Source organism: Symphalangus syndactylus, chromosome 22 (assembly GCF_028878055.3).
Source record: "Symphalangus syndactylus isolate Jambi chromosome 22, NHGRI_mSymSyn1-v2.1_pri, whole genome shotgun sequence".
Lineage (NCBI taxonomy): Eukaryota > Metazoa > Chordata > Mammalia > Primates > Hylobatidae > Symphalangus > Symphalangus syndactylus.
The window spans coordinates 46867320-46886280 of NC_072444.2; the positions used below are offsets into that span (position 1 = coordinate 46867320).

The window sequence follows — 18961 nt, forward strand, 5'->3', positions numbered from 1 at the left end:
GACACATATATAGTTTTCTGTCACAAAGGAAAATTAGATTAATGTAATGGCTAAAACTGTGCTCCCAATTCTGATTATTTTGAGAAGAAATTATATTTGTAAATAATTAGTATTAAATCTACTTTTCTTAAATTACAGATAATTAAACTTGTATGAGTCAAAACCAAGCTCTACATATTATAGCTGTTTGGATGACTTTATGTCTAATACATTTTGGAATCATGACATTCCCTCTGTCCCAGTGCCAGCTTTGAATCTCAAAATATCTTAGAGCCAGAAATAGCTATCAATCAAATCAGGACTGAAAGGGTAAAAGAGAGAATCCTGCTGTGTATATTAAAGATTAGTCTGTCACATAATTAATACTATCATCATCATTGTACAAATGATACCATCTTATAAATATATAGCATTTTCTACATCTCAGAGCGCATTTATAATCTTAGTTGATCTTCACCTTAGCCAGTGATGCAGGCAGGAGATACATGATTTCTATTTGTTAGATAAGGAAGAAATAGCACACATAAAACAAAATGACTTGCTCAAGTACATCCATACAGTGAAGATCAGAGCCAGGGCTGGAAGTAAGCCTTTCTCAGTTAGTGCAGAACAATTTTCGTGTAATTCAATGGGACACTTTATCCACTTGACCTGTTAGCTAGATCAACTAGTTTCATCAGATGTAGAATAAAAATATATTGGGAGATAGGCGGCTAGCTAGAAAGAAATAATTTTAAAAATGTAAAAAACAAAAGGAAAACCTGAATATAGGGTTATTTGCATATAGGTAATATATATTCCTAGAATATCTTTATGATGCTTAATATACTATATTGCTACAGCTTGATTATATACAAAAAAGAAACTCATACTCAATATAATTTTGATGCAGAAACATAAAATCACTCTTATGAACACAAAAATTCTTACATACTGGCCAGGAGCAGTGGCTCACACTTGTAATCCCAGCACTTTGGGAGGCCAAGGTGGGCGGATCACGAGGCCAGCAGATCGAGACCACGGTGAAACCCTGTCTCTACTAAAAATACAAAAAAAAAAAATTAGCCGGGCGTGGTGGCGGGCGCCTGTAGTCCCAGCTACTCGGAGAGGCTGAGGCAGGAGAATGGCGTGAACCCGGGAGGCGGAGCTTGCAGTGAGCCGAGATTGCGCCACTGCACTCCAGCCTGGGCGACAGAGCGAGACTCCCTCTCAAAAAAAAAAAAAAAAAAAATTCTTACATACTTTACCTTAATTAATTCCACAATTATTTATTGAGCCTTCAAGGCAAAGTACTATCCTAATTACTATAGTTATTCAAATAAATATTGAACATTTTATAAAATATGCAATATAACTATAAAATTAATATTTAGATGGAATTAAATACAAAATTACATTGAAAATGTGAAAACAGAAGAAACTTGGTTCCTTTTCTTGTTAATGTATTGGTCTAAATGAGTTGACTGGCTAGATTTTTTTTTTTTTTTAATTCTGGCTTTTCTCAAACTCCCCTTCACATTCTCTTACAGAAAGGGGATTCATGGTGGCCTTGGATATCTCTGACCTAGCTCTTTTCCTGTGGAAGCCCTTGGCTTTTACCAGGCTTGATACATCTGTAGGGAGAGGGAGGCATGAAAAGGTAGCTGAGGGTCCCATTCAAGGTGAACAATAAGAGGAAATGAGCTGGCAGGGGAGAGTATTTCCTATAACTTACACATCAGAGCTTGAATTATTTGGGGAGAGATTGGGGGGACTTAATTTCCAGAAATCCAGACTGAGGAAATGGAAAGATTTCCTAACTATGTTTCCACATAACATATTACCAAACAGTATTAAAATTATTTAAATGATTTCTATCAACCGTTGGAATTAGTTATAATGAGTCATAATAAAACTCATCTTGAATTTATATGCAATTTTAACCTTATCTAAATATTTCTAAACTTCTCATTTTATTTTCAATTTATGTAGATTTAGGCTTTGGTTACTGAATCTTTATTTTCTTCATTTCTCACTAGCATTTATATGTATATTCAGACTGCAAACAAGAAACACTCAATATTTATTTTTTAACAGTATTGAATGTACTGTTGGAACAAAATGGGGTATAAAATATTGATAAAATATTAACTTTGATATTTCTGATGACGATAAAAAATAAGAAATTAATTGATGGGGCAAAATATCTATTTCAAATTTCCACCAAGAGCTTCCAGAAAACAAGCAGGAAATAGATTCTCGAGAATCATATCTGATGTTGGCCTAATATCTTTGCTTCTTCACTATTTACAGGAAATTGATTTTCTGTGATGGAAGTCATCTCAGCCATGCAGGATCTTTGACATCCTGTCAAAGACCATTGTGCATGTTCATGCATTGTTTGTAAGCCACCAGAAAACACTTTCATGAAATTAATTGTTGAAGAAAAGACAAGAAGCCAAAGTTTTTTTTATATATTTACATTCTTAATGTGTCTTAAATCACATCTTTTCATCTCTTTCATTCACTGTGGAATTACCCAAATTACCTAGGCAGAAAAAAAAATGAAAAAGAATCATGGGTTTATTTTTTAAAGAAGCTCTCCCTGGTTTTGATGGAAATATAAAATGTGTCTCCTGAAATAGCCCTGTCTTCGGGGAGCAGAAACAAGCAGATGAACAGCATCAAGCTTTGGCATGGGGGCCAAGAATTGAAATTTATAAGTCAAACCTATCAGGAATGCATCGAAATCCTGTTAATTTTGTTAAAGCTGCAGGGTTAGGATTTTAATAGAAGTTGTAAATACATTTGTCTTTTGGTGATTTGGAATAACCCGACCGTTTCCATGCCATGCAACTTGCAGACTGACATGTCATATAATTAAAGGAAGCATTTTCATCTTGAATGATGATTGCTCCTGGTTTTGTAGAATGCAGCATCGTACAATAATGTAATCACTCTAAGAAAAGCTCTAACTTTATTGTTTTGTGACTTTTTAAAAAAGGAAAGAGAATAAAAGCAAAGAAAGCCTTCATACCTTTCCCTAAGCAAAATTGATGTGTTCAGTACCAATAACTGAAGTTAGGCCAGACATGATGCCTCACACCTGTAATCCTAGCACTTTAAGAGGTCAAGGCGGGCAGATCACCTCAGGTCAGGAGTTCAAGACCAGCCTGGCCAACATGGCAAAACCTCGTCTCTACAAAAAATAAAAAAAGTAGCCAGGCATGGTGGCACGTGCCTGTAATCCCAGCTACTCAGGAGGCTGAGGCAGGAGAATTGCTTGAACATGGGAGGCAGAAGTTGCAGGGAGCTGAGATCACGTTACTGCTGCACTCCAGCCTGGGCCACAGAGCAAGACTCCATATCACAATTAAAAAAAAAATAAGCAGCTGAAGTTATAGAATGAGGACAGGTACATGAGAATGCAAAGCCAAGGTCAGGAGCTGGGTGGGGTATGGAATGGGAGTGAGTGGGTGAAACACTAATATTAATACAGCCTTTCTTGAAAGAGCTCTAAAAATGCACTCCAGCCTGGGCGACAGAGCAAGACTCTGTCTCACACACACATAAAATAAATAAATAAATAAATAAATAAATAAATAAATAAATAAATAAATATCAGAGAACTTTTCACAGGTATTGTATTCATATTCAAACTATTGCTGTTGATATCTATTTACAGGCTGTATGAAGTCTATGATAATGAGCACACTATCAAGAGTTCAAGCAGGATAAATGTAAAAAACTTAAAAGGTGAACTTAGAAGTTTTTTAAAAAAAAGTCGAAAACCAAAAATTCAACTGTCACATCACCATCAGAACAAAAACACTTCAGTTCCAAGGTGGAGAATGAGCACTACCTCTGAGGAACTGAGATCAAAGTTGACTTGGTAGTCTTAATGGAACACAAGCTAAATAGTAGTTTCCAAATGCAGACTAAAGCATTAAACAAAGCATTAAATACAGCATTAAACAAAAACATTGCAACTACTATGGGAGATCTCAGCATGTAGGAACCACCAATTAATTCCCAAATTTTGGTCAGGTTGGTTAGACTATAATTAGAGTGCTCAGCCTAGTTTGTAGTCCTAGAAACTGAATGATAATATTAAGAACTTGGATAAGGTCTAGTGGAAAGCAACACTTCTATTTAAAAGATAGAGGAATTAAACAGCAAGGAATAATAAAGGAATTCATTTTATAGCCTAGTGGATACCTGGGTTGAATGAGGGTGTTAATTTCTACACGTACAGTGAGTTCAACTGAAAGAAATACATCACTGAGAAAAGATAGTTGCTTAGTATGTGCAATAACCCAGGAGTTGACAAGAAATGGATGCTGAGGAACACAAACAATAAAAAATTCAACCATTGGCTGGGCATGGTGGCTCAGGTCTGTAATCCCAGCACTTTGGGAGGCCAAGGCGGGCGGATCACCTAAGGTCAGGAGTTTGAAACCAGCCTGGCCAACATGGTAAAACCCCCTCTCTACTAAAAATACAAAAATTAGCTAGGCGTGGTTGTGGGTGCCTGTAATCCCAGCTACTTGAGAGACTGAGGCAGGAGAATTGCTTGAACCCTGGAGGCAGAGGTTGCAGTGAGCCGAGACCACGCCACTGCACTCCGGCCTGGGCAACAGAGAGAAACTCCATTTCAAAAAAAAAAAAAAAGTAAACCATAAACAAAACAAACAAAAAATAACCAACCAAATAAACAAAAACCTGATATAGAAAGCAGGAAGAGCTGTTAAAACTATCACTGTAGGTACATTACAGCACTTACCCCAAATATCTCCTTGCTATGATGTTCTGCGAGAAATGTGTTTGTGTGCACTTTGTGTGCATGCACACACACAGAGAATGAGCATTGATTAAAAATATCTACCACAGGCCGGGCGCAGTGGCTCACGCTTGTAATCCCAGCACTTTGGGAGGCCGAGGCGGGTGGATCACGAGGTCAGGAGATCAAGACCACGGTGAAACCCCGTCTCTACTAAAATTACAAAAAAAAATTAGCCGGGCGTGGTGGCGGGCGCCTGTAGTCCCAGCTACTCGGAGAGGCTGAGGCAGGAGAATGGCGTGAAGCCGGGAGGCGGAGCTTGCAGTGAGCCGAGATTGCGCCACTGCACTCCAGCCTGGGAGACAGAGCGAGACTCCGTCTCAAAAAAAAAAAAAAAAAAAAATGTCTACCACATGCCCAGCATTGCTCATACATTCATGTATCTGTTTCCCCAAGCCGTCAACATAAATAGGGGATTTTTGCCACTTTTTAGATTAGGACACATGGAAAGGGAAGAAATGGCATATCTAGATATATAACGTTTCAGATACAAGAGTCGGGATTTGAGTCCAGACCTGTTCTACCTAATAGCTTCTGTTTTCTCATCACGCTTTCTGATAGAGAACCAGAAGTTGTTTTGGAAGTAAATAAATAGCTGTCTGCCTGTTGTTGGAGCTCAGAAAAATGATATCCCAAAATGAAGGCCTCAGAAACAAAAGATTTTCTCTGACCTTCTCCAACCTTCCTGTCTCTGGCCCCTCATTCTCCCCTGGGGCTAGCCACAGAAACTAAAAACCCCTTTTTTCCCCAAAGCCAACCATAAAACCTAAAAATATTACTCTAACTTTCCTCCTGCCTTTCTGTGTAGAAACTGGCCATAAAGACATTATCTGAGCCAGTTGCGGTGATTCACACCTATAGTCCCAGCAATTTGGGAGGCCAAGGCGAGCGGATCACCTGAGGTCAGGAGTTTGAGAGCAGCCTGGCCAAAATGGTGAAACCTCATCTCTACTAGAAATACAAAAAAATTAGCCGGGCATGGTGATGCATGACCTGTCATTCCAGCTGCTTGGGAGGCTGAGGCAAGATAATTGCTTGAACCCAGGAGGCAGAGGTTGCAGTGGGCCAAGATCATGCCATTGCACCCCACCCTGGGTGACAAGAGAGAAATGCCATCTCAAAAAAAAAAAAAAAAAAAGAACAAAACAACAACAAAAAAGAAAGACATTATCTGATCTACTTTGTCTGATTTTAGGTCATAAGATCCCCCTTCCAGAGAAGGTCCTGCCCCATGCCCAGAAGGAAGGAATGCTGCTCAGAGGCAGAGAAGAAGCTAGACAGACAGGGCTTGTCTGTTTTTCCCTCTCAGTCTGTAAACATTAGATCATACTCTATTTGTCCAATCAAAGTTAGGAGAACTGTCCAAACTTCACTGAACCTAAGTACAAAAGTGGAGTTTCTCTTGTATTTTCAGCTCTTCACTCTGAAGGCTCCTGTGTCATGTAAAACTATAATCAGGTAAATTTGTATGCCTTTCTTCCTATTAATCTGCCTTCTGTCAGTGATTTTCAGCTACCTTTCAGCGGCAATGGAGAAATTTTCCCTTGGCCCCTATACTATCCAACTGAGTGCTTCCTGATGTAAAGGTGACAAGACCCTTAGAAGGAGGACTGCTTCAGAGCTGTGAGTTTCCTACTTTGACAATCTTTCATCATCAAGCTCAGTAAATGGCTTTCCTTCTCTTTATTACATCCATAGAAATTAATTCATGTCCCCCCAGAATGAGATGTGAAATAATGGTATTGTCTCCTCTCATTTAATGGTCATTTGCCATGTTTTAAGGGAACTGAAGTCTAGGGAGCATGCACAGCACATGGCATCACTTCTTTAGACCAGGCACGTAGAAAACAAAGACATTAGAAAGGAGGAGAAAGATCCTGGAAATGCGGAAGCAAAGAACATAGCAAACTTTGGAACTCTCCTGTGGACTCAGTATTTTCAGCCACAAGGACTACCAAACTAGTGTGTTCATTTTCACATTTTAATTTATAAGAGTGAAAACTCACACATGACCCAGCAATCCTATTACCACATATAAACCTAAATGAGAACAAATTGCTCTACCAAAAAGACACAGGCACTAGTATATTCATTGTAGCACTGTTCACAATAGCAAAGACACGAAACCAACCTAGGTGCCCATTAGTTGTGGAATGCATAAAGAAAATGTGGTACAAATGTGGTACATATACACAATGGAATATTTTGCAGCCATAAAAATGAATAAAGCCAGCCGGGCGCGGTGGCTCACACTTGTAATCCCAGCACTTTGGGAGGCCGAGGCGGGCGGATCACGAGGTCAGGAGATCGAGACCACAGTGAAACCCCGTCTCTACTAAAAAATACAAAAAAAATTAGCCGGGCTTGGTGGCGGGCGCCTGTAGTCCCAGCTACTCGGAGAGGCTGAGGCAGGAGAATGGCGTGAACCCGGGAGGCGGAGCTTGGAGTGAGCCGAGATTGCACCACTGCACTCCAGCCTGGTGACCAAGCGAGACTCTGTCTCAAAAAAAAAAAAAAAAAAAAAAAAGAATGAATAAAGCCATGTCCTCTGCAGCAACATGGATGTAGCTGGAAGCCATCATCTTAAGCAAATTAACATGGGAACAGAAAACCAAGTACTGCATATTCTCACTTATAAGTGGGGGCTAAACATTGGGTGTGGTGGCCATAAAGATGAGAACAATAGAGACTGGGGACTACTTGGGTCGGGGGCAAGGGCTGAAAAACTACCTATTGGGTACTATGCTCACTACCCGGGTGATGGAACCATATGTACCCCAAACCTAAGCATCATGCAATATACCCATGTAACAAACTTGTACGTGTACCCCACGAATCTAAAATAAAAGTTGAAATTATAAAAAAGATCACAGGAGAATATATGGATATTATTTGGCAAAAAAATTATAAGGAATAAGAGTATAAAAACCATTAAAAATAAATTAATTAAATCAAATTTTTGTGGAGCATTTAATGTTAAGGGAAAGATCATAATGCAAATTAATGTTGAACAAAAGTAGGGAACTAAATTATATATATATATATATATGTAAGCTTCTATACATACGTATGTATGTGTAGATCCCACTTGTGTGATACATACATGCCCATACAGACATAACTTAGAAATATTGCAAGTCTTGTTCCAGACCATTTAAGTAAAGCAAATATTGCAATAAAGATAATCATACACATTTTTTGGTTTCCTAGTGCATATAAAAGTTGTTTGTACTATAGTTTATTAAGTGTGCATAACATTACATCTAAAAAACAATGTACTTACTTTAATTAAACATATTTTATTGTTAAAAAATGCCAATGATCACCTGAGCCTTCAGCAAGTCATAATCTTTTTGCTGGTGGGGGGTCTTGCTTCAGTGTTGTTGGCTGCTGACTGATCAGGGTGTTGGTTGATGAAGATTAGGATCGCTGTGGCAATTTCTTAAAATAGGACAACAATGAAGTTTGCCACATGGATTGACTCTTCCTTTCATGAAAGATATTTCTGTAGCATGTGATGCTCTTTGATAGCCTTTTATCCAAAGTAGAACGTTTTTCAAAATTTGAGTAAATCCTCTCAAATTCATATTCTAAATTCTTTGCTGTCATTTCAACAATGTTCACAGCCTCTTCACCAGGAGTGGATGCCATCTCCAGCAATCACTTTTTTTGCTCATCCATAAGTAGCAACGTCTCACACTTTAGAGTCTATCATGAAATTGCAGCAATTCAGTCACATCTTCAGGTTCCACTTTTAGTTCTATTTCTCTAGCTCTTTCCACCACATCTATAGTTACTTTCTCTGCTGAATCTCTCAAATTCATCCATTAGGGTTGGAATCAACTTCTTCTAAACTCCTGTTAATGTTGATATTTTTACCTCCTTTTTGAATCACAGATGTTATTAATGGCATCTAGAATAGTGAATCCTCTCCAGAAAGTTTTCAATTTACTCTGCCCAGATATCAGAATAACCACTAACTGGCAGCTATAGCCTTACAACATGTATTTTTTAAATAATAAGACTTGAAAGTCAAAATTACTACTTGATCCATGGGCTGCAGAATGGATGTTGTGTTAGCAGACATGAAAACACACTAACTTCCTCGAACATTTCTATCAGAGATCGTGGGTAACCAGGTGCATTGTCAATGAGCAGTAATATTTTGAAATGAATCTTAATTTTTTTTCCTGAGCAGTAAGTTTCAACAGTGGGCTTAACATATTCAGGAAATCATGCTATAGACAGATGTGCTGCCCTTCAGGTTTTGATATTCCATTTATGAGGCACAAGTAGATTATATTAGCATACTTCTTAAGGGCCTTAGAATTTTCAGAATGGTAAATGAGCATTGGTTTCAACGTTAAGACACCAGAGAAATGAACCCCTAGAAACAGCCTGTTCTGTGAAGCTTTGAAAATAGGCATTGACTTCTCCTTTCTAGCTATGAAAGTCCTAGATCACATTCTCTTCCAAAAAAAAGGCTGTTTTGTCTACATTGAAAATCTGTTTAGTGTAGCCACCTTCGTCAGTGATGTCATCTAGATCTTCTGGATAATTCCCTGCAAATTCTACATTAGCACTTACTGCTTCACTTTGTACTTGCATGTTATGGAGATGGTTTCTTTCCTTAAACCTCATAAGCAGAGCTGTGCTAGTTTCAGATATTTCCTCTGAAGCTTTCTCTCCTCTTTCAGCCATTATAGAATAGAAAGGAGTTAAGGCTTTTCTCTAGATTGGGCTACTGCTTAAGAAAATGCTGTGGTTGGTTTGATCTTCTTTCCAGACTACTAAAATTTTCAAGGCCATTTTGCATTCTTATCATTTGTGGGCTCAGTGAGGTAGCACTTTTAATTTCCTTCAATAACTTTTTCTTCACACTCACAACTTAGCTAACTGGTACAAGAGGCCTAGGCCTCAGCCTGTCTTGGCTTTTGTCTTGTCTCCCTTGCTAAGCTTAAACATTTCTAGCTTTGATTTAAAGTAAGAGAGGTGCAAATCTTCCTCTCACTTGAGTACTCAGAGGCTATCGCATGGTTATTAATTGTTCTATTTTCAATATTTATTGTTGTATGTCAGGCAATAAGGAGGCCCAAGGAGAGGGAGTGAGATAGGGGAATGGCCCGTCAGTGGAGTAGTCACACAACACTTATCACTTATGTTTGCTGTCTTATATATAGGTGCACTCTTGGTGCCCCGAAACAAGGAAAAGGATAGCTAACATTAAAGACCACTGGTCACAGGTCACCATAACAGATATAATAATAACTGTGTGAGAAATGTGTGAGAATTACCAAAATGTAATGAAAACATGAAATAAGCACATGCTATTGGAAACATTGTGCCAATAGATTGCTCATTTCAGGGTTTCCGAAAACATTCAATTTTTAAAAAGTATAATATCTGCAAAGTGAAATAAAGCAGAGTGCAAAAAAATGAGGTGCCCTCTATATATTACTGTGCAAACAATTTATGCACACACACATACACATGTACACACACACACACACAGAGAGCCAGAGAGAGAGAGAGCAAGCATTTACAAACATATCAAAGTAAAGACCATGATACTGCTGGGTGCCGTGGCTCACACCTGTAATCCCAGCACTTTGGGAGGTCAAGAAGGACAGATTGCTAGAGCTCAGAAGTTCGAGATCAGCTTGAGCAACATGGCAAGATCCTGACTCTACTAAAAATACTAAAAAAAATGCTGGGCATGGTGGTGCGTGCCTGTAGACCCAGCTACTGGGAAGGCTGAGGCAGAAGGATCCCTTGATCCCCGGAGGCAAAGGTGGCAATGAGCCCAGACTCGGCCAATGCATTCTAGCCTGGGTGACAGAGTGAGGCCATGTCTCAAAAGAAAGAAAGAAAAAGAGAAAAGGACCATGATATCAAAAATAATAAAAGTCAATATTACTCACTGATTTAATTACAAGTGTCTCATATTTTCTAAGTTTTTATAATTTAGAAATTTCTAAACTGAGCATGTCTCACTTTTATAATCAGACAAATATATAAATGTTTTAGTAGTTATTTAACAATGACTTATACCAAGTTAATTATCACATCTATCTTCATGTGGACATATTTCTTGGTACTCTCAAGAATTCCTACAAATTTCACTGCTATTTCAAGAGGAAAAATACAGCCTTTCTCTACATAATTTATTTTAAATATAGGCATGAGGGATATGGAAACTATGAAAGTCTAAAAGAAATGAAAACTGCATTTCATTAAATACTGACAGAGAAAAGTAAATAGAAATGTTAAAGCATTAATTCCTAAATCATTCAGCATTTTGGTGTCATTCATGAGTAGGTCCTATGGCCAGCCTTTGAGAACACAGGGACAAATGAAGATAGCCTCTGAGCTAATAAGTTGGCCAAAAGAGACTGGCTTACATCTAAGTGAGGAAGGGAGTCATAGTATTGCTATTTGCTGATAAAGAACCTAAAACATAACTAAATTTGGCTGACAGAAATCCTTTCTGGACCATTTTCCTCAGACAGCCGTGTGTCTCTATTTACTCTGTGTACAAAAAAAAGCTTGACCTTTACTGAATGCCCAGAATGGCTAGGACACCTTGCCCTTTGCTCTAGTAGACAGGCCTTGACTCTGAGGAAATAGTCAATTCCCAACACCAGAGATAGGAGAAAGCCAAGAGTCTGAGTTAAAGACAGAAACCATTTGCAAAACGTGGCCGCCAAGGACTTCAGCTGGCAGGATGACCCCAAGGACTCTGGTGATGGCTGCTCACATAGCCAATCTGACCATTCCTCTGCCTTCTTATGACTCTTGGTGCCCATCCAGGAGCTGCCATCATATCAACAGAACAGCTCAAATTAGCAACGTGCTGAGGGTTTGTGGTGATATTGTTGTGCTAGCACCCCAGTGATCAAAAACGATGCAAGGGCATTTTGTGGCTGGCCAAATGGGGTACCATAATTTGTGTGTTCAATATCTATCAGAAAATATACTTCAGCTCCTTTCTCTGACCTTGCTCAAGGAGACGAAGCAGCTTCCGGCCAGTGAACAGGGAAAGAGCATTTGCAGAGGACAGGAGAGCCAACAGAACATCTGAAATTACTCGATGGAAGCCAACATTTTATATCGCTGCTGTAACTCTATCCTGTTTTGAAAAAGCAATAACCTTCTTTCTATCTGAGTGACAGCCATAAGGGGTTGTTACTATAGTTCTCAGAACTTAGAAAAGAAAAAAAAAAAAAAATCAACCTACATGGCGGGGTAGAGAAGATGGGAAAGGAAGTAAGGGTCCTCTCAAATGGCTAATGGATCAGAACACAGCCACAAGAGCCTGTTGGGTTTCCTATGTAAGAGATATGGAAGCCAGGGTAACTGGTGCAAGGTCACACAGCTAGAAGGGACGTGCCATGGGGTCTGTGAACACGGTCTTTCCACTCCATCTGTCTATTTGTTCTTCCCTGTTTACCTGTCTGGGTGGGCATTTTCTGCCCTTTTCCTGTTCGTGTTCTCTTTTCACCAATCATTTGTCTACTGCCCACAGTTACCTTTCACCATAGAGGCAGCCAGGCAGCCATATGCAGTGGGAAAGGCTGACACAGCTCACCGTGGCCCATGGCTGCCACCTTGGCTGTCTCTATCACACTTATCCAAATGCACTTCACCACCATGGTGGCTTACCCAGGGCACTCCTTAAAAGGCCCTATAGTTTATCTGGAGGCATCGGGAAGCTACGGCACTCTTGCCTGCCTTTCATAGAATGGCAGAGGACACTGGCTGCGTGATTTAATAGCACCATCTCTGCTGATGTCCCAAGGCGCCACTCATTTGAGAAGCGTCTGCACACAATGCTAATATTGGCAAGATTTCTGAAAAGCTAACTCAGGTACTAAATCATGCCAAATGAACAAGTCAAATCCATATTGGGCTGCTCCCAAGGTAACTCTCGGAAAGAAAAGCAAAGGTTATGTCGGTGACTGAAGCAGAAGTCAACCCAATGCCCTTTCAGAAAAAAAAAAAAACATATATATATATATATTTAAGACATAATGTCTGAAAGTGGATTTCTTCATAACTATCACCATATGCTGCCTGCCTCTCTTTATTCCTGCAGTCCTTATCCTCAGATCCTGTGTCATCCTTTAGTGGTCCTGTTGTAGATGACTACCCTGTTTTTCTGAGTCATGCTGCCTCTTCTCTCTCCTGGAGGTGAATATATAGCCCATTTCCCTAAACATACAGTTGTGTCAGTTTGGTTTTAGCTGTAGGTGCACTCTATACTGAGGCTACTCCTGGTCTTTACCCATTTTCTTTTCCCACATGAAGAGAAGGACAAGACACACCTACGTGGGGTCGTGGAAGGCTACCCTCACATTACGCATGTGGAAGAGTAAGGCTCTGAAGGATAAGATCAATTGTTGGACCTTTGCTCTATGCAGATGATGCTGGCTCTTAGAACCAGGGGCTGATGCCTTCACACTGCTTCCTTCATGTTAGGGAAGTCACATGCCAAGCCTGAGTCTAAGAGCCTTAAATACGCCCTCACTTTGTTCTGTACCTTAAACAAACAAACAATAATAATTAATAATTGGGCATCATATTTTCACTTTTGAAGCATTATAAATCCAACAGGATAGGGTTCTTCAATCTTAGAAATGGAGTTTTCCAGTGGGTTTTGCTGGAAGTGCACCATTGCATTATGAGTTATTATTTTTCTAAAAATAAATCAATTTTGTCCAGTGTTCCTTGAAAGTTCACAATAAATGTCAAGTCTTTGCGGTTTCTATTCATAACTGAAGAGCCTTTACAGGAAATTTGCCCATACTAAAGTTTTCTTTCAGAAGGAACCGGTTTTCCTTTTTTCTTTATTGTGTTTCTTCATCATCCTCAAAATCAATTTTTTTAATGGATGAATCAGATTCTGCTTTTGTCCATTTGTCCTTTGAGTGAGTGGATAGCTGTGCAGTGCATCATCAAAGCCTTCATATCCAACATCCCCGAGCCAGTCCCTAACCCAGGCCAATAAGAACCCCAATGCCACCACAAGAGATATGAAAAGAGAAAGCAGCCCTCTGGTTCTCCTCAGGTTTGCCCCATGCTATTCTCTAAGTATGCATGAGGGCTGTGAAGGATAAGATCAATGATGTCCAGTCCAATGGGAAAGAAGACAGGTTTGCGAATTAAACAACAACAATAAAAAAGCAGCAGCAGCAAGAAAAAAACCATGGAGGCAGTGCTCCGAATAGAAATAGCTAGCCTACTGATTCTAAGTGGGCATCGTGATTCAAGGAAGAGGTAGCATTTTTGGATTCCATCTAAGGAGTATGATGGTTGTCAGGTGCGCTATGTGAGAGGTAGGGATGGTCAGATGGAGTGAATTTTTTTAAAGTTTGCATCAACTCCAAAGTTCCATGCAGATAGGTCAAATCCTCAATTGACGGTATGTATTAATATATAAATGCTTAGCTTTATTTTGGTGAGAAAAACATTTCAATAAATAGTAATGATATAATAACATTAATAGCCATTGGTAATTTTATTTTTTGTACTCTATATTTTTATACAGAAGATCTGAGATCACGGATGACATATGTTAATGTCTTAAAATATAAATGGTGCTAAACAATTCCATTTGCTTTCCTATTTTGTTCTTCTTTCTATTGAGGCCAGGTCTAATCCCCAAATGAGATTCTTGCAGATATTTGAAAGTATTAAGGGGATATTTTGTAACATACCTTTTTCTTCCCCCAACCACATCAGAGCGGGTTTGCTCCAACTCTTTCTAAACATTCATCTGAATGTTTATAGGATGAAGAACTTTTTGTCCAATAAATGGAGTCATTTGGGTGAAGGGACATTGAGCTTATGCTTGCCACTATCACTGCCAAACAAACAAAACCCATGCTAAGAAAATACTGACAGTTGAAAAATATGCATTAGCACTATAGAGCTTCACCTTCTGCTCTCTAACAGTCCAAGGTCCTGGCAGCCTCTTTACCTTGCTTGCTCACCTTCCTAAGATAATTTGTTAGGAAATGATCAGAGATACCCATCTATGCTATAGTGTGGACTTATAAACACAGAGCACCAGCTTTCTGTTCCCTGATAGAATTAATAATTTACAGTGGAAAAACGTAATCATGAGAGGGGAAGGAAACCATTTATCACATTAACTAATACATAAATGTGTTTCCTATAGCAAGACCTTGTTTAATCCTCACAACAGTTCCATGAGGCTTGTGCCCTTCTTCCTCTTTTGTAGTAAGGAACTGACTTATCCTGGGTCATACATCCAGAAAAATCTGAAAAGCATTAGAATAAAAATGTGCCTCCTTCCTGGCTCTCTTTCTTCTCTTCCTCCCTACATTTCCTTCTGTCTCCTCTGGTACTCCCTCCCTTTCCTACTTTTGGTTTGGCTTCCTGCCTCAACCTTGCACCACTTGGGATCCTACTTATCTTTCTTCAACAGATTTCAGGCATGAAGAATCAGCACAGGAAGGGGAAGGTAGTTCTTTTTATATGTGACCTTTCCTGGGCTCTTGAAAGCATACTGGGCTGGCCCTCTCACACTGCAGAGTAGCTGTGACCCTGCAGGAAGCAGCTCAGCTATCCTTGAGATTGCTGTCTAGACAGGTTCCCTGCCTAACAAGAGATGTGAAGAGACAATCTGTTCTCCATTGCCCCACAATTATTTTCAGAATACTAGGGAGAGTACATGGTAGTGAAATCACTTTTTCCCCATTAAAGCTGCTACCTTGCTTTTTTGCTTTAAAAAGAAAACACACACACAGTGAGAAAAGTTTTTTTTTTTTCAAGAATTTTTATGCAGTGTTGAGTAAAGGGAGATCCCTTTTACAAAATTGTTTTGTTTTACTTGACAACTCCTGGTGATAAGTGGAGTTAATATTGCCAAGTAAAAGTGGACCCTGGAGTGTAAAAGAAACTTTATTATTAATCTCTTATGGTTTTAAGTCTATAGTCACAAGTGAAAATACATTAAATAGAGATCACCCTTAAAACTTGTGTTGAGGAGCAGAAGTAACATGTTTTATTGAATTATGTGTGGTTTTCCCAAACATGAGAACATCACTTAAAAGTAAAGTCTTCAGGTGGGAAGAAATACCAACAATTAAAGTGTCCCTGAGTATTGATTATTAGTCTTTTGTTTGAAAGAGATATCTGAGACATAGTTTACAGAAGAGAATATGTTAAGTAGGAGAAGTTAGAGAAGACGACAGGACAAAAAATATATACAAAAGTGAGAAGAATGAAGAGTGTTTTATATACATATATACAAGAGTTAAGGTCATTAAAGAAGAAAAAAAAGGGAAGGGGTGCATTGGCATCCACTCTGTGGGCAGAAGCCTCAGATATAATCCTGTGGGCTCCATCTTGGGGGAAGGCTTGGAGATGGATTTGAGGAAGTTTTATCAAAGGACAAAGAGAAAGCATTGAGTCTGTAGCTTGGGGACTTCTTGGATTCTGCAGACCCCTAATCTCTACCAATGACATGTTAGTCATTGTTAATATAAATGTTCTAATCATAAAGCCTAATCATCTGATTTGTTCCCTCTGGTGGCCATCACTGCATGGAAGGAAACCTAAGGAACTGGAAATAGTAGAGATCTTTCTTTTGGTGGTTTCTGTTAATTAGCTTGAATTATTGGCACAATAATAGAGCTGCCACCACCATTAAGAATAAGTAAAAGTGAAAGTCAGTAAGAGAACAAGGTATGACAGAAAACTGACAATAAGTACTGAATGATCTACCGGAGAAGGTTTTAGTATCAACTAGTCTAAGCTGATCTGACAGTTAGAGACCTAATCAAGCCTAGAGAGCAGCAATACCCACTTCCTCCTTCTTGGAATCCCTGTACTTAAATCTCAATGTACTTAAGTGTCACTACTTCCAAGCTTTAGATTATTAAATGTGATTCAGATTCCTGCTGGCTGTAGTGGGAATTACAGATAATGTTTATTATAAAATCTCCCACATGATGCTTTAATCAGGATCACAGCCATTCGTTTTAAACAAAACAACAGTCCGTGTCATTCAGCCCATGGCCTGTTTACAGACTCACAGATGTGAAGCCATAGGAACGATGGCTAATGAAGCAGAGCAGGCAAATCTCAGACCCAATACTTGGCTGTTTCGAAAATTTTGTCTGCATTATTAGTGTTCATGTTTCTACCAGAAAACATGAATTCTGGGATCTGGAAATCTGGAGAGTCTCCAGATCTAGATGATATTCTTTCTTAGAGTCAGCCACGATTTCACACTCGCAATCACACTCACAGTCCTCTGCATACTCATTAAGCAACAAGGATGAATGAGCGGGCTGGGTGTGAAAGCAATGAGGAGTTTTGGGGGCTGTGTCTAAATGAATGGCACATGCCTTGTGAAGAGAGCCAGTCACTGCACCACTCCATGCACTTGTTGTAAAATATTCAGATTTTTACCAAAGCCAAGTCAGCAATCTGGGGGTTTTATGTAGAAAATTTCTGATTTTTAATCATAGAGACAGGGACAGATCCCTCCAGATTCTGTCTAATGTCTTATACGCTAGAATATGCTACCCCTCCAGGTTTGGTGACTTAAAAGCAGAGATAGAGGATTGCAGGCATTCTTCAGCCTGAGCACCTCAAGCCATTCAGAAACTTGGTCTTTGATGTGAAAATGTGTTTCATGTGCTTGGAGCAGGGGAGGTGACAGAAAGGTGCGGCTGGTGATGATCATGACATCACCCTACATTGTTTTTAACATAAAGTGCATGCCAGGCATTCTGGTACACACTACACATATGTTTTCTTATTTGATCTTCACAAACATATCAGACGTTTCCATTTTACAGAAGGAGAAACCGTGGCAAAGAAAGGTTAAGGGAACCAGTCCAAAACCTAGTGGCAGCTACTAAATTGCATCCATTGTGTCTTAGATGCTTCCACACATAGTTTTAATTCTCAAAACAATAGTGTGAAACGGACATCATTCTACAAATTCTGCAGAAGAGGAGAAAGGATCTCCGAGATTTACCCACTGCACAAACTCCTCTACCAAGCAAAGTGACTAATTAAGCTGGGATTCAAATCCTGGTCTGACTCAAAAGACTGTGGCTTTGACTATGAACACATTAGCTACCCTGTTAGAAACTCTGTTTATATCATCGCCTAATAACTCCTAACACCCCTGCAGGGTAGGCAACAGTGTCCACACTTCACAGTTGAGATCAAGCTCTTTATCCACATGTACACAAACATTAAGTCAGCCCAAGTAGATTACAACCTGAGGATCAATCCCTTCTCTGGCTGACTCCAGGACTTGTGTTCTACCTGTTCCACCACAATGTGTCATAAAGTCTGCAGTTTCCCCATTTCCCTGCACAAACATGCTACCCAGTCCTGCCAGCCACCCATCCAGTAGCTTAGGACAAAACCTGATTTTTCCTTCCCCAGCTGAGGTCTACCCTCTACAGAGTCACCTAGGTGAGGTGAAGAATATTGAAACAGCCTCGTTTAAACCCCTGCCCAAAAGTTTCCGGTAGCTTATGATTATGCTTAGAACAAACTCCACATTTCCTCATGTGATTTATGTGGCCCTGTGTAATCTGTCTTTGGCCTCTCTCTTCTCCCTTTCTGCCTTTCTCTTCTGTATTTCCAATCACTTTAGTGTTCTAGCAGATCCTCCAATAAATCAAAGGTGTTTTAGTGTCATGGACTTCCCCTCCACTTAGAATTTTCTTCTCCCAAACCTTACTTTTTCACCTTATTTAGGTGTCTGTTCAAATGTCACTTCCTCAAAGAGATATTATTTAAGGAGGAAAGAAAAGTATATATACATATAAAACAGAGTCCCTGCACTTACCTGGGTTTATTTCTCTCTTTGTCACTTACAACTATCTGAAATTATATTATAATCTATCTGTTAGGTAACATGAGGTACCTTAAAGTGGCGCCGTACCTTAAGATGGGGTCGGTTCCAGGTTCTTCTCCCCTCCTTGACTGTGCACTGTCTGAACCCGCCAAAGGAGGGCCAATCAGAAAGAAGCATCTCCCGCCTTCCCTTGGGCCCATCCCACGTAGGCCCAAGGGATATAAAACCCAGCACACCAGCAGCTCTCTCTTCTTCTCTTCTCCTCTCTTCTCTTCCTTCTCTGCTCGATA

General features: G+C 39.5%; 1 protein-coding gene across 4 annotated transcripts in view; it reads right to left on the bottom strand.

Moving 5' to 3' along the window:
* Positions 1 to 18961, bottom strand: part of CNTNAP5 (contactin associated protein family member 5) — an 884209-nt gene that overhangs the window by 728609 nt on the left and 136639 nt on the right. The window contains exon 1 of one of the 4 annotated variants that reach the window (XM_055262661.1): positions 18759 to 18847. The exons of 2 other annotated variants lie outside the window; for them this stretch is intronic. The gene's annotated coding sequence lies outside the window, so the exon portion shown is untranslated. Of the gene's footprint in view, positions 1 to 18662; positions 18721 to 18758; positions 18848 to 18961 lie in introns of those variants that run through there. One more of the 4 variants, XM_063631292.1, reaches the window with a different exon arrangement.